Source organism: Pipistrellus kuhlii, unplaced genomic scaffold (assembly GCF_014108245.1).
Source record: "Pipistrellus kuhlii isolate mPipKuh1 unplaced genomic scaffold, mPipKuh1.p scaffold_m20_p_10, whole genome shotgun sequence".
Lineage (NCBI taxonomy): Eukaryota > Metazoa > Chordata > Mammalia > Chiroptera > Vespertilionidae > Pipistrellus > Pipistrellus kuhlii.
Window position 1 is genome coordinate 55,417,867 of NW_023425405.1, and position 15,323 is coordinate 55,433,189.

At 43.0% G+C, this 15,323-nt stretch overlaps 2 non-coding genes across 2 annotated transcripts; one reads left to right on the plus strand and one right to left on the minus strand.

The window, feature by feature from the left end:
• Nucleotides 1-6,542: 6,542 nt before the first annotated feature.
• TRNAC-GCA lies at nt 6,543-6,614 on the plus strand. Its single transcript has one exon. It is a non-coding gene; the product is annotated as a tRNA-Cys (tRNA).
• A 6,288-nt stretch (nt 6,615-12,902) lies between these two features.
• On the minus strand, nt 12,903-12,974 carry TRNAC-GCA. The gene has a single exon. It is a non-coding gene; the product is annotated as a tRNA-Cys (tRNA).
• Nucleotides 12,975-15,323: the final 2,349 nt, after the last annotated feature.

Genomic DNA, 15,323 nt, shown 5'->3' on the forward strand with positions numbered 1-15,323 from the left:
TCACTGCAATTTATCTTCTGGATACAAAGCAAGCATCAGGTTCCCCTTGCTGCAGACGCCTGCCTGCCTGCGCTTTCTGGAAAAGCTCTGACAGTTACAGCTGGAAGGGGCCTGTCCTCAGATTTCCTGTCCTCAGGAATCTTATTGGGAACTTGTCAACCATGATCTGGAACAAGCTCCTGATGGAGGGTCAGAAAACCCACTTTGAGAAACACCTGTCATGGGTCTACATCTGCTTCCTTTTTTCGCCACCTGCTGGCAGACTCCAGTACTGCAATACCCAAGGAGGGGATAGGCTGAGAATTCCAGCACCAGTCTCAGGACTAGCCAGAGCTGGTGGGGAGAGCCCCAGGATGGAAACCAGGGACCACAGTCAACTGCTCATACTCTGAACTCCACTGTCGGCGAGTGGTCCTTAATTTCATGGTGCATCAGAACCCTCACAGTCATCTGGAGGGCTGACTAAAACAAAGATGACAGTCCTGCCCTGAAAGTTTCTGATGAACAAGTTTTCAGGAAATACTGATGCTGCTGGTTCAGGGCCATACTCTGAGAGCCCCTGCTCTAGACCTTCACAGCCCTGGGACCAGACACTTCACACCGGTAGCCCCACCGAAGGTGCCTGTTCACCAATGTCCCTTCTGCATGCCCCGGCTCCACCAAAGGCCAGTGCCTGCCGGGATCATGGGGGTGGTTTCTTTGTCCTCAGTTAGTCCTCTTTCTATTTTAACCATTTAAGAAGCCAAAACTCAAAAAACCTTTTGCCTGCTCCCCAATATGGAAAAGTTTGTTCAAGTAAATCAAGGGGATGCATGAACCTTTTCCATGTAGAGCAGCCCAATGTAAATTGAAAAGCCCAGTTTGGCCAAGACCGGTTTGGCTCAATGGATAGAGCATCGATTGACTGAAAGGTCCCGGCTTTGATTCCGGTCAACAGCATGCACCTTGGTTGCGGGCATATCCCCAGTAGGGGGTGTGCAAGAGGCAGCTGATCAATGTCTATCTCTGATCGATGTTTCTTACTCTCTATCTCTCTCCCTTCCTCTATGTACAAAATCAATTATATATATACATTAAAATTATATATATATATATATATATATATTTTTTTTTTTTTTTTTTTTAAAAGCCCAGTTTGTCTCAGAAAACTCCAGCGTGGAGGGTTTATATTGTTATTCCAGTGTTACAGGAAGGGAAACAGAAGGCTAGAGGGCATCTTTGTCCCCACAAAGGAGAGTATCCAGGTTGGAACAGGTATTACTTCAGAGATGCATTTGAATATCCTTGGTTTTTGGAGGTTTCTTAGAGCTTCTATTCAACTTCCCTTTCTTAATTAAGGTCTGCTGGGCACTGTAGGGCACTGAGCAGAAGCTGAGATTCAGTGCAGTCTGAGATAAGTGGGCACAGGCTCATGAGACAGACATCTTTGAGCACTTACCACGAGCTAGAAGCTGCACTGTGTTGTGAGGATACAGGGTGAGTAATACCAGCTCTGCCGTTAAGCATCTTACAGCCTCGTGGGCAGACAAACCAGTAGAAAACTAACTTCTGTCTGATGTGTTGGGGGGCCTGTTGGAGCACAAAGGAAAAGTGAGGGAGGGTGAGCTGAGGCTGAAGGGGAAGCACTCCGGAGGAGGGATGAGTATGAGAGGGAACAGGGATGGGGGAGAGCAGAGCTTGGCCAGGTGTTAGGAGTGTTGACCAAGACACAGAGCCTGGTCTAGGGGGATTGATCAGATATGAGAGTCAGGGTGGGCTTAGTTCACTCTCCGGTGTCTGGCTTTGATATTTGGAGAGCTGATAGTACCACTCACTGACACAAAGGAGGAGGAGGAGGAGAGGCTGGGAGGATGGGGCAGAGCTGAGGGAGGAGGGAAGGAAGGCAGAATCTGGGAACTCAGGATCTCAAACCTGGTGCTGCCCCACAGGAGCTAGAGTGAAAACATGTCTCTGAGAAAAGGGAGGGGTTCTCGGGGGGAATGGAAAGGTGAACTCATGGCCAGAGAGGGATTTCCAGTCAGTCTGTGATGGGTCTGCCAGTTTCATCAGCCAACCAGGAATGAGTAGAACTTACTGTACACTATGGAATGTTTGGGTTACACAGGTGAAGTAAGGTAAGGAGGACTTCTTACTATGCAAGGGGGTATAGCTCAGGGGTAGAGCATTTGACTGCAGATCAACAGGTCCCCGGTTCAAATCTGGGTGCCCCCTATGGCAACTTGCTTTATTGTCAAGTACAGATAAATGACCTTGATACTACATTCTACTAAATAGCAATGTCTTTAGTGGGTGCAGAGCCACCCCTTTGCTCTGGGCTCCCTATGTATCAGTCTGGGCCAATCAGGAGATAGAAACCACATTTTAACAGAGGAAGTTTAATATAAATAATCATTGTGCTATAAAAGGAGAGTAATTACAAAGGTTCAAAGAAAACTCTAAAGGTACCTCTGAAGTGAGGGTCCCAAGCAAGAACACACTTACGTGGGTGACCCTTCCCCAAAGCTAGGATTCAGACCTCATCAGGGAAGGTGTGGTTGCAGCTCACCTGCCGGTTGACCCACCCAGACCTGTTCACGGTTGCCAGGCAAAAGGAAGCAGCCTTCAGGGACACGGGTGAGCCACTCAGAAGGATGAGGACTGGAAGGCATGGGAACCAGGTCTCTGCAGAGCCGAGCCCAGGCTGACACGGGGGAGTTGGGGTGGGGAGCATGGAGGTGGTCAGCACTCCAGTGGGGCTGCAAGGCCACAAAGGGGCTTCCTTCTCCGGGTGTGTGCCTGGGCAGGGCATCACCATGTGTCCTCACACAGCGGGAGCCAGGGAGGATGGCAAGAACATGCAGCTAGACCTGGGAGAGAAGCCCCCTCTTTTATGCAACATCCCTCTGGCACCCTCTACTGACAACTGTTAACATTGTGCTCTCTTAAAGGAAAAAGACTGAATCAGTCTGTTATCCCAGAGCCAAAAGGGTGAGCTTAGAGAGGCTACTAGGGCTGTCGAACTCAATCAGAGAAGGGGCCAAAATCTAAAATCCAGCCTAAATCGCGGGCCGAATGGTTTACTGAACAGTCATAAACTGTCATTGTGATGGAAACGCAGCGGAATGCAGTGATGACAGCGCGGTGCGGGCCACATTGCAAGGCCTGGCGGGACGGATTTGGCCCGCGGGCCTTGTGTTTGACACATGTGGGCTAGTCAATACAGTGAAACTGGCACACCGTGTGGCTTGTTTTGGCCAATAGGATGTTAGCAGATGTGATGCAAGCAGGGGCTTGAGATCCACTTGCAGAGTTGGGTTTGCTCTGCATACTTCCACCATTACTATGGGATGTGCTTATCCTGTAAGCTGATGTCCTTCAGCCGGGGCCTCAGCCTGGAACATGGCTCAACCAAGCCCAGCTCCCCAAGAGGAACCAAGGCCAGTTAGACCTGTAGCTTGTAGCCGACCCACCCAGGCAAGCCCAACCTAGATCAGCTGATTCCATTCAACCTGCAAGCCCACGAGCATGAGAATAAATGCTTATTGTTGTGTCATCAGTTTTGGGGGTGGCTTATTATGCAATGTTATTGTGAGTAAGACTAACAGATACTGAAATTGATATGTAGAAGGGGATCCTGAAGTGACAAAAACACTAAAATACATGTAATGGCTTCATGATGAAGCAGTGGGTGGCAAGGAAGCTGTTAGTGAGCAGGGAAATAGCAAGGACAGGAAAAACAGCCTCATGATAACCTAGCAGGCAGCAAAGATATTGTAGATTGGGGATAAGCTATTTCAAGGCAAAATGTTGAATGAATGAGCTATTTATCACGGGCTGTTTTCGATAAGGTGCTACAAAAAAAATCTGAGTTCAGAAGAGAACTTAGTGGTTTGTAATTAGAATTTAGAGGCAGTATACATAGCTCAGAAATGGAGTAGTTGGAAAAATGAAACCATTCTCTTCAAAACAAAGGTAAGGCCATTGCTATATCATTTTAGGAAAAAGGCAAAATCCAGAGCCTTCCAGTAAGACATAGACTAAGACCAAATCAAGCTTTAATGCTCTCATAGCTTTAATGCATCTCATTAAGAGCAGTAAAAGCATTACGATGGTGCCAAGAATTTTCCTCGCAGTTGGAAAAGGTGTTCCTAGAAAGATAAGGGTGTAGTCTTACAGAACTGTGATGTGTCTAAGTAATGATGCATGAGCTGGAGGGAGAGCGTATGTCAAAAAGAACTGTGGGCCGAGACCGGTTTGGCTCAATGGATGGAGCGTCGGCTTAGGGACTGAAGGGTCCCGGGTTCAATTCCGGTCAAGGGCATGTACCTTGGTTGCGGGCATATCCCCGGTGGGGGGTGTGCAAGAGGCAGCTGGTCGATGACTTTCTCTCATCGATGTTTCTAGCTCTATCTCTCTCCCTTCCTCTCTGTACAAAATCAATAAAATATATTTTTTTTTAAAAAGAACTGTGATCATGGCTTTTAATATATGGAGTAAAATAAATACGAAAGCCACACATTTCTTGAGAAAGCTTTATTGACAAAGCATCAACAGCTCGGGCCAAAAGATACTGAGACTGGGAAGCAAAAAGAACCTTGGCCAGGTGGGAAACAAGTTGAGAAGACTGCTCATTCAACAAAAAGGACATATTTTCCAATAATCTCTTCAGAAATCACAAAGGAAGGTGGTGGGAAAATAAGACCTCTGAGAGGATGGAGCCAAGAATCATGCGGAACAATGGACTGGGAGCCAAGGCCTCAGCGAGGAACATTCCCTACTCCTGGAATGCTTGTTGTGTACCACTGACTTTTGGGGGTTTTTGTTGTTGTTTGTTTGTTTTATGTAATGTGCTTGTGAAAGGCTGTTGAATACTGAAGTTGGCATCTAGAAGGAGGCTCGGGCTGTACCAAAAGGTAAAGAAGGCATGGCAGTTTCATTTGCATACCCAATTTCTATAATTAAATGTGTTCCCCCTTTTGTCCAGTGTAAATGCTGATTGCAATAAGACTGCCGCTGCACCCTCTTTCCTTTTTTGAGATTCCCCAATGGGGTAAGCCTTGGCGATGGCTCTGCTGGCAGCCACAGAAGCCAAAATAAAAGGTTATTTTCTCCCACTCTCACACTGGCACTTCTGTCCAAACAGGTGCCTCCGACTCAGACTGCACTCAGTGAAATGGTACTAATCAGGAAAGTAAATAGAAAGGAGCTATCTGTGGACAGGGGTGGAGTATTTGACTGCATCTCCAGTAGTTCCTGATTCAAGTGTCACCTGTTGGCACTCCCTTTTGTTCTGACCACATGTTGACTCTGTCCTGTGTCTATGCTACAGTGACCATAAATCTCTCTCATTGTCACTTCACCACTTTTCCATGTATTGCATACTTCCTTCTGGCATATAGAAAGACTCCGCAAGTGCAGAATAAGGGGGAAGAAGAGGAGAAGTCAAGAGGGTCCCAGTGTGTTTAGCTCTTGAAAATAAACATAGATTCTAGTTGTGACTTTGTCATCAATCAGGTACATTTTGTTTGGGGATTATTTTAATTCCTTTCTTCTTCTTCCTCTTCCTCTTCCTCTTCCTCTTCCTCCTCCCCCTCCTCCTCCTCCTCCTCCTCCTCCTCCTCCTCCTCCTCCTCCTCCTCCTCCTCCTCCTCCTCTTCTTCTTCTTCTTCTTCTTCTTCTTCTTCTTCTTCTTCTTCTTCTTCTTCTTCAGATCTATACAAATAAGGGCACAAATTAAACCAATAGCTCCAAAACTGTACGTGATTCAGATTCATTGGGCACTTGTTAGAAGCACACATTTCCCACATCCCACCTGGATGTCCATCGTGTTGCTCCTGGGCTCTTTTTTGGATGGAATTTCTCAGGCTGCATCATGACCACCCTCTCTGGGGAGACTTTCAAGAGCTTTGCAATTTTGGTGTTGAAAATGTGGTGGAGTTTGTAATCTTCTCTCTGGTTGTTAGCTGAAAAATGAACAGAATGATAAATACACAATTTATTAAATTGCTTCAATGATCTAAATTTAACTCATGGCCTACATCAACCAAAGCAAATGACCAGAAAATAGTGTTAATGACCACCATGAGTTCTGTGTGGATAGCACCTTGAGCTTACATGTTGGGTTTTAAAACTTGGCACAGGCCCAATACCTTAAAACCTGTATCTCGGAATATGTATGTTCACAGAAAAACTTAGAGCTATTCTGTCAGACACTGCAGCAGACTGCCATCTCTGATGCTGGGAAGCACATTGATTCCAGACAGACAGCCTATTATAGTGAGGTGACAGTGAGCATCACACACTGCTGTATACACATGGTGAGTTTGCACACGCAGCCCCTTCTCAGGGTTCAACCTCCCCTTGAGGTGGTGGGAGGCCTGTTAGTAGGCTGGAGCCCCAAATGTGGTTCCTTTACTATATAAATCTTGTCAAACTTCCAAGATAAAACCGAGTTTGCAGAGTATATGATGACATAATACTAGCAAGAACACATCTCAAGGTGGTGACAGCCAGGGTGTGGCTTTATAGGTTTACAGTACTTTATTAGGCTTAAGCAAGCAGGTGGGGGTATAGCTCAGTGGTAGAGCATTTGACTGCAGATCAAGAGGTCCCCGGTTCAAATCCGGGTGCCCCCTGACTGTCTTTTACCCACTGAACACAATGTTCTCCTTTCAGCTTTTCCCATCACACTGATTCAACTTGCAAGGAGAAAAGAAGGCCAGTTCTTTATCAGAAAGCCTCCCCTGACAAACCCAGTTTCTCCCTACATAAATTCAGTTTATCCAAGGTTGAGTCAGTTCTGCTAGTTTTGTGATGAACATATTATTCTTTTTTCTTTGCCCAGCATCTGAACCCTCTGAACTCCAATTCAGGAATTTACAATTGTCTCAGTCTTGGTGGAAGACGAGTCCTGTCTCTGGCTGAAGAAAACTAAAATGCCAGGTAATTCCTCTCCTCTCTCCATCTCTCTCTCGGTAATCTGGCTTTATTGGACCTGAAGAAAATTAAAATCTACATAGCGTGAAGGATGCTAATCCAGGAGCCCATATCATACAGTAGAAAAACTTGAGTGAATTTCTGCCTAAAGTTCTCTAGGGATCTGTTGAGTTCCCATGAAATCCTAGAAGTGGTTACAGAGCTGGATGGCTGATCTAAGCAGTTTAAAGGGAGCAACTAATTAATAGCTCAAGTGTCACTCTATATGGGCAGGGAACCCAGGACTTTCTCTGACTGGACTGAGATAATCTCTTATCTCCTGTCACAGAATACCTGAAATAGCTGAAATTAAAAGTAAAGGTTGATCTGCCAAACTAATGTCAGTGGAGCCTACAGCTTTCAGCAGTCTCCTTGCTGAAATAGGTTGTGATTAAGAAAGAATGGGGCCAGGACTGGTTTGGCTCAGTGGATAGAGCGTCAGCCTGCGGACTGAAAGGTCCCGGGTTTGATTCCGGTCAAGGGCATGTACCTTGGTTGCGGGCACATCCCCAGTAGGGGGTGTGCAGGAGGCAGCTGATCGATGATTCTCTCTCATCGATGTTTCTAACTCTCTATCCCTCTCTTTTCCTCTCTGTGAAAAATCAATAAAATATATATATAAAAAAAAAAAAAGAAAGAAAGAGTGGGACTTCACAAATTGTAATGTGGATTTATGAGAGCATTTGGGAAACTCAAATTATCCCTACACCAAAACTCAAAATAACATACACCAGCCTCTTCTTCCTGTCTGAAAGCTGAATGGCTCAGATTGAGGGGTTTCCATTGCAAGACATCAGTTGCCCCACTCCTCGTTGTCTCTCCATCTGCACATGTGTCAAACACAAGGCCCGCGGGCCAAATCCGTCTCGCCAGGCCTTGCAATGTGGCCCGCACCGCGCTGTCATCACTGCACTCCGCTGCGTTTCCATCACAATGACAGTTTATGACTGTTCAGTAAACCATTCGGCCCGCGATTTAGGCTGGATTTTAGATTTTGGCCCCTTCTCTGATTGAGTTCGACACCCCTAATCTAGAGCAACAGAAAGATCTCAGCTGACCCTGGGTACCAGTTGCTGAGAGGTGAAGACTCACACACCAAAATAATTTCAAACTGGCTAATTTATATCAAAGAAATCTTGAACACATGTTTATGTGGATTTTTGAAGTATTTTATGAAGTAGGAAGAGTATAATTTTAAGTCTGAATTTATTTTTATGAGTGTACCCAATTAACATTCTAATTAAAATACCACATCTACAGCAACTGGGATAAACCTGTTTGCTCAGTTGTGGACTTGACCCAGGATTCACAGTTGGCCAATTCTAAATGCATTTTACATAACAATACCAAGAAATTGTTAACACTATGTGGTAGAGAGAATCCACAGCCCTAGCTGGAGAGGATTTATCAAGTGTGACTTGCCTCAACAATGACTCCCTTCACTAAGGTTTCAGAAAATGCATGAGTTTGTGGAGCTTCTACCTCTTTGAAAAGCATTTTAGTAGTTGTTTTCTATAGACAGGGATGCTAGGCCAAGCCATCCTATCTAATAAAAGAGTACTGTGCAAATTAACCATCACTCAGCTACACCCACAAGCTACGCCCATAAGCCCATCAGGAGCAGGTATGCAAATTAGTCCAACCAAGATGGCTATAGCCACAGAGAGCAGGAGGGAGTCTTGTGTTTCCCTGGCGATGGAGGAAGCCAAGCTTTTCGCACACACCCTGGCTGGCCCAGGCCTCCGCTTAAGGCTACAAAGTTTCAATTATATAAATTCCAACAGAAATGGCTGCCACCACTAAGCAAGCAGAAGGTGAACATGCCTTTTAAGGGGAGGAAAGAGAAGGGATGGGGCTTAGGGGACTCAGTACATGCTGATTGGTGGTTTCATGTAAGGCACATGATTAGGGACCTAGGGACTTAGGAATTGGGGGCTTAGGATATTTGGCAGGTGCTGATGGTTCAGTGCTCAGGAATGTTTGGGCTGCAGGTGGAGTTTATGTCATTCTCCGTCCGTCATTTGGGGGAAGGGAGGATCTATCAACACTGTCCTACCTGGAATATTTGGGGAGTAATTTGATTGTTTGCTTGACTTGTTGATTAAAAATAGAAATCAAATTTATTTAAGGGTAGATAAAATTGAGATGCCACAAAATCTTGAAGACTAAATCTAAAGACAGAGATTGGAAGGATGAAATGTACTTATTATGTGTGACATGCGTGCCTCCTCCCCCAACCCTACATCCCCACTCCATATCTTTAATCAACACAATGGTTAGAAGACAACCCCATCAATACAATGAAAATGGAAAACCAAGGGGCCTGGGCTGCCTGTCACTACTTGATCCAATTAAGCAGAGACAGGGTTGAATCCTATGAGCATTTATTCCAATAACATCAGCAGTAAGGGAGAGCAGCAGTCATCCACAAAAATCTGCCTTGCACCCCAGCAAAAGCCAGCTGCTTCTATTGGGTAGAAGGACAAAGGTTACTTGGGGAAATAGGCCAAAGGGATAAGAATGGGATGCAAAATGAGCAGTTTACAGGGAATAGAGGCTGGAGGTTTGCAAAAGCCAGGGATACACCAAGGGCTGACGCCTTAGGTTTCTGCAACAAGGTTGTTAAGCTTTCCATGAAAATAGGCAGCTCCTGGATGGAGGGGATGGGCTGCATTTCCAGGTAAGCTCCCAGGTCTCACGTGCAACTCCCAGCCAGGTTAGAATGTGCCTCCTTTCATCAGAACAAAACAATCACGGTGAACAGAGCATGTTAATATTTCTTATCACTATAGCTGATCGCCAATACTCTGTTTCTGCCCTAACACAACCTTTAGAAATACATTATTTACTGAAGCTTGAGTATCTTTGAAAACCATTTCAGTCCTGTCTATGTCTTTGTAGACTGGAAATGTTGAAAGATGCTGTCGTGGATGTGTACTTTCTAATTTGAATTGAAGACAGAAGGTTCTTAGGAAGAGGCTAAAGGTTTCCCTCAACCCCTCATGCTAGGCTGGAAGTGACTGCAGATCCAGAGTGTTGATTCCAGGTGTCTGTCCCTATGGAGTTCTTAGCAGCCTACATAGAATGCACTGCAGATTATTGTTCCATTTTTACACATCACTTTGCAATGACCAACCATGTATCAATACAAATATCTTTGCACATCCATATAAATAAAGCAAATACAGCCCTAGCTGGTTTGGCTCAGTGGATAGAATGTTGGCTCTCAGACTGAAGAGTCCCGGGTTCCATTCTAGTCAAGGGCACATACCTCAGGCTAGATCTCCAGCCAGGTGTGTGTGTGGGAGGCAACCAATAGAAGTCTCTCTCCACATCAATGTTTTTCTCTGTCTCTCCCCCCTCCCTTCCACTCTCCCTAAAAATCAATGGAAAAATATTCTCCAGTGAGGATTAACAACAAAAAGGCAAATACACATTAAAGTACAGTGGAACCTCGTTTCTCGAACTTAATTTATTCCAGAAGGCTGTTTGAAAATTGAATCATTTTTCCTAGTAGAAATAATGTAAATTGAATTAATCTGTTCCAGCCCCCCCAAATGATTCCCGGTTTCAACCTTTCTTATATACAGTACTCATCTACTGTACTGTTTAATCTATAAACAAACACTTTTCTTAAATTTATCGAACCATCCCCTTTCACGGCCTCTGAAATGCTATCATAGGCTAACTGCGTTTCCTATATCCATTCAACAACAGTTTTTCTACTCATTCAATTGCCTGTGATTGCTGTTTTGTGAGCACTTGAATACCCTTAGCAACATTAGCATTCTTAATGGCATCTTTATGTTTTAAAATTATTCTAATCATCATCAACAAAAGCATTCTCTCTTTTGTTTGTAGCCTACAAGATGCTTTTTGTCATGCTGAGGGTGAAATATCAGCACGAAAGGGTTGTTAGGTCAAAAACTGAAATTTTGGCCAATAATCAAGAAATTTTCCTCTGTGAACAACTTGATTGAGAACCGAATTGTTCGAGATGGAAGACGTTCAATAAACAAGGTTTGATCTATAATACTTTCAACAATAAAAATAAATTTTTAAAAATTCAAGTCTTGCCGAAACGGGTTTGGCTCAGTGGATAGAATGTCAGCCTGAGGACTGGAGGGTCCCAGGTTCTATTCCGGTCAAGGGCATGTACCTGAGTTGCAGGCACATCCCCAGTGGGGAGTGTGCAGGAGGCAGCTGATCGATGTTTCTAACTCTCTATCCCTCTCTCTTCCTCTCTGTAAAAAATCAATAAAATATATTAAATTAAAAAAATAAAAATTCAAGTCTTGTTAACAAAAGAAATCAGCTTTAATGAAAGGGAAACTGAAGCACATCCCTGAAGATAAAAGAAGTTTTGTTTTTCTCAGGCACTAAGCCAGATGCTGATAAAAGAACTCAGAGGATACAGAATATTTACAATCCACGGGGATAGACAAATATTTATTTGCAGATTTGTCAGGCATGTACCTTCAAGAAGACTAGACTTACCTGTGCTCTGTCTTAAACAGCTATTTCTCTGCTGTGCTTTCCTGATATTTTTTATAAAAAATATAAGACTTTCTTGCTGTCAAATAGTTTTATTATAAGAACCTGTTTTTAGCCTGTCTGTCTCTCTATCTATCTATCTATCTATCTATCTATCTATCTATCTATCTAAATGCCAAATATGCAAATTGTCCCCTCAGGAGTTTGACCAGGAGACTGGAAGTTCAGTCGCTCACTATGATGTGCACTGACCACCAGGGGGCAGTGAAAAATGGAGGAAGGCCCCAATCAGCCCCAATCGCTGGCCAAGCCTAGAAACTCTACCTGTGCACGAATTTTGTGCACTAGGCTTCTAGTCAAAAATATAAACCCGTGTGTGTGTGTTTTGCTTTTTGGGTTTTTTTAAATATATATATTTCTTTATTGATTTCAGAGAGGAAGGGGGAAGGAGGGACAGAAACATCAACTATGAGAGAAAATCATTGATCGGCTGCCTCCTGCACACCCCCTTCTGGGGATGTTTTTTCTATAAACTTGAAGGATCGTGCAATATACCTTAGAAAGGATTAGATAGTTGTGAGAGAGGTCATAAAAGATTAGTATAAGGGATGCTATAAACTGTACTTTTTTTCCCCCTTTGAACTGTACTTCTGAATTACATGCTCTCTCTCTGAACCCACAGCTGATTCTGAGGTTGTCTAACACATACCCAGCTGTTTGTTCCCCACACCATAAAAAGCTGACAATTTCTTCAGTTTTGAGATGGTTGATAAAATTCACTTATTCCTTCTGCAGAAGTTTGCTTACAAAGCTCGAATAAAACATAACGTTGTCTTCAATAGTTACACAGCTGAAAGTTACACAGGTTGCTATAATATTTTATCTTCTGCAAATTCTCTCAGCCCCACAAGGGCTTTCTCCCTGAGCTACAGATCCCGGCAGTTTGGCTGGGAAATGGACCATTTCCTGTCTGTCCCAGGGAGAATGCCTGGACTGAGAAGGGGAAAATTAAGAAAACTTAGACGTGTTGAAATGGCAACCGTTTGTGGAAGATGCTGTTAAGGTCAAGTTACAAATGATGCGCACATAGGATGAATGAGAAGAGATCCAGAACACAGGATGCTGGGCAGTCAGAGTGGGAGGAGGTAACATGGGTCTGAGAAGGCTTCCAGGAAGCTCTAACCCTGATTCTCAACCTAGCTGTGGAGCAAGAGCCCCGGGGAGCATTTACCCTCCCTGGGCTCCAGCCCAGACATTCAGATTTAATTGGTCTGGGGTGGGGCCTGGGAAATGGCACTTTTATGAACTCTCTGGTGATTCTAATTTATATTTGGAGTTCAGAACCACCATCACATTAAAACTTCACCATTTGCTGGTTTCTTTACATTGATGTCTTGTAAGGAAGATGAAATTGAAATACAGAATTATTTCAAAGATCAAAATTAGGAATAAATAGGGAGTACCCAGATTTGAACTGGGGACCTCTTGATCTGCAGTCAAATGCTCTACCCCTGAGCTATACCCCCTTCTGCTATAGTATGACTTAATTAATACCTTTATTCTCTGTTGCCACACCCAGATTACCTCTAAACTTATGAGTTGCCACTGTGGGATGAACCTCTCTTGGAAGCTTCCAGACCTGCTTCAGTGAAAACTCATCAACCTGCTGGACAACAGGAGACAGGCTCTCTCCTCAAAGGCCTACAGCCTGTATCCTGGGCTACAGTCCCTAGGTGTGAGCAGCAACCTGGGGAAGCATTGACATTGCTGTTAGAATGGCCTTCAAGTCAAACGCCTGTGCCATCATGGTGGGTACCTGAGAAACAGAAACTCCACCTGGAGGTGTCTGTCCCAATCCATTTAATGAGGCTGACATTCCATTCTGGGTACTTTCTACTGAACTACACTTCCACTTCTTCAGTTATTATAGATAGAGAATGATCCACTCCAAGAGATACAAAGTATGTGGTTGAACAGATTTAGGAATTCCTAAAAGTGCTAACAGTCATGTGTTAATATAATTATTTGATTTACTAATACTTTTGTTTATGGTCTAAAAATCTATGTTAAGCCTGGCTGGTGTGGCTCAGTGATTGAGGGTTGACCTATGAACCAGGAGATCACGGTTTGATACCCGGTTGGGGCATATGACCAGGTTGCAAGCTCCATCCCAAGTAAGGGGAGTGCAGGAAGGAGCTGATCAATGATTCTCTCTCATCATTGATGTTTCTATCTCTCTCCCTCTCCGAAATCAATAAAAATACATTTTAAAAAATCTATGTTAATAAGTGAGATTGGACTATTGTTTTCTCTTTCTTTACTGTCTTTGTTATTTTTTTATATCAAATTTAACTAATCTCATGAGTTGGGAAAGGTACCACTTGTTTTTTATTCTCCAGAAGTGTTCACATAAGGTAAGATAAAAATAATAATTTATATTATTTCTTAACTGCTTTGTATAACATATGTTGAAATGATCTGTGCCTGTAATAGTGTTTCTTTTTAATGGTAAAATTTTTCATTATGAATACAATTTCTTCAGTTGTTAAAGGATAATTCATTATTTTGATTTCTTCTTGTATCAATTTTGATAAGCCAGAGAATGGGGACAAATACTAATAGTGTAAATGTAAAGTCAATTTATTAGAGAGAAATTATAAGCAATACATTAGGATGTCTATAATTACCCAAATTTTCTCTATCCTAAGAAATCATGTTCCTGGGCTGGAGACAATTGGATAAGCCCTCCTGAATATTCCAGAATACATTCTTCTTCTGCACCACAGCATATTCGGTATTTATAGGGAAGTTTGGAGGAACTACCTAACAGTGGAAGCTTTTTGGTAAAGGAAATGACCTCACTAGAAGACAGGAGAGTATAGAGCTTTGCCAATAATTGCATAGGAAATTGGCATACTAGGACCAGTATCAGCTATAATCTTGTATTTTCCCCTTGAACCAGTTTAGTCCTGCTAAAACAACTAGTGGAGGAAGAAGAACCAGGACCCATCTACAGAGAAAGAATTCCTCTCTATTTAAGTAAGTTAAATTTTTCTAAGAAATTTTCCATGCCATCTCAATATTATATTAAACTGGCACAAAGTCACTCATAACATTGTCTTATGATCTTATTAATAGCTTTGGAAATTGTAATAATGTGTCCTTTTCAATTCCTTATATTGGTTATTAGTGTTTTTTCTTTTCTCTTTGACAATCTTGTCTGGGTTATTTTCATTATTTGTTTCAAATAACAATTTTTGCTTTATTGACCCTATCTTACCTAATAATAGACAAACATGTAAATTGACCATATCTTTCCTACACCCATAGCCAATCAGAAGTGAGTATACAAATTAACAAGACAAAAATGACAGGTTAATTTGCATATGCAGTTGCTGAATGGCTGGGAACGTTGGGATGCCTGCTATGAGGGAGATGGGGAGAGCAGCGGAGGGAGCTACAGGAGTGATGCTCTACTAGGAGCAAGGACTTGCAGGCTCCCAGGCGGCCGGGAGCAAAGCCAGGGGAAGGAAGGCCTGTTCTTACAAGAACATTGTGCAATAGGCCCCTAGTCTAATATATTTGTTTTCTATTTCATCAATTTATCATTTAATTAACTAATCTTTATTATTTGCTTCCTTATTTCTTTGGGTTTATTTTACTGTCCCCTTCATGCCTTTTGGGGATGGATGCTTAGGTAGTTAATTTTTGCCTTTTCTCTTCATAGTATTGTAGATACAATAAGGCTATAAATTGCCCTCTGAGTACTACTATAGTTGCAACTGAAAAGTTTCAAGATCTAGTGTTTTCACCATTATTTAAATAAAAATATTTTATAATTCCTATTTCAATTGTAATTACTGCTTTGCTCCATC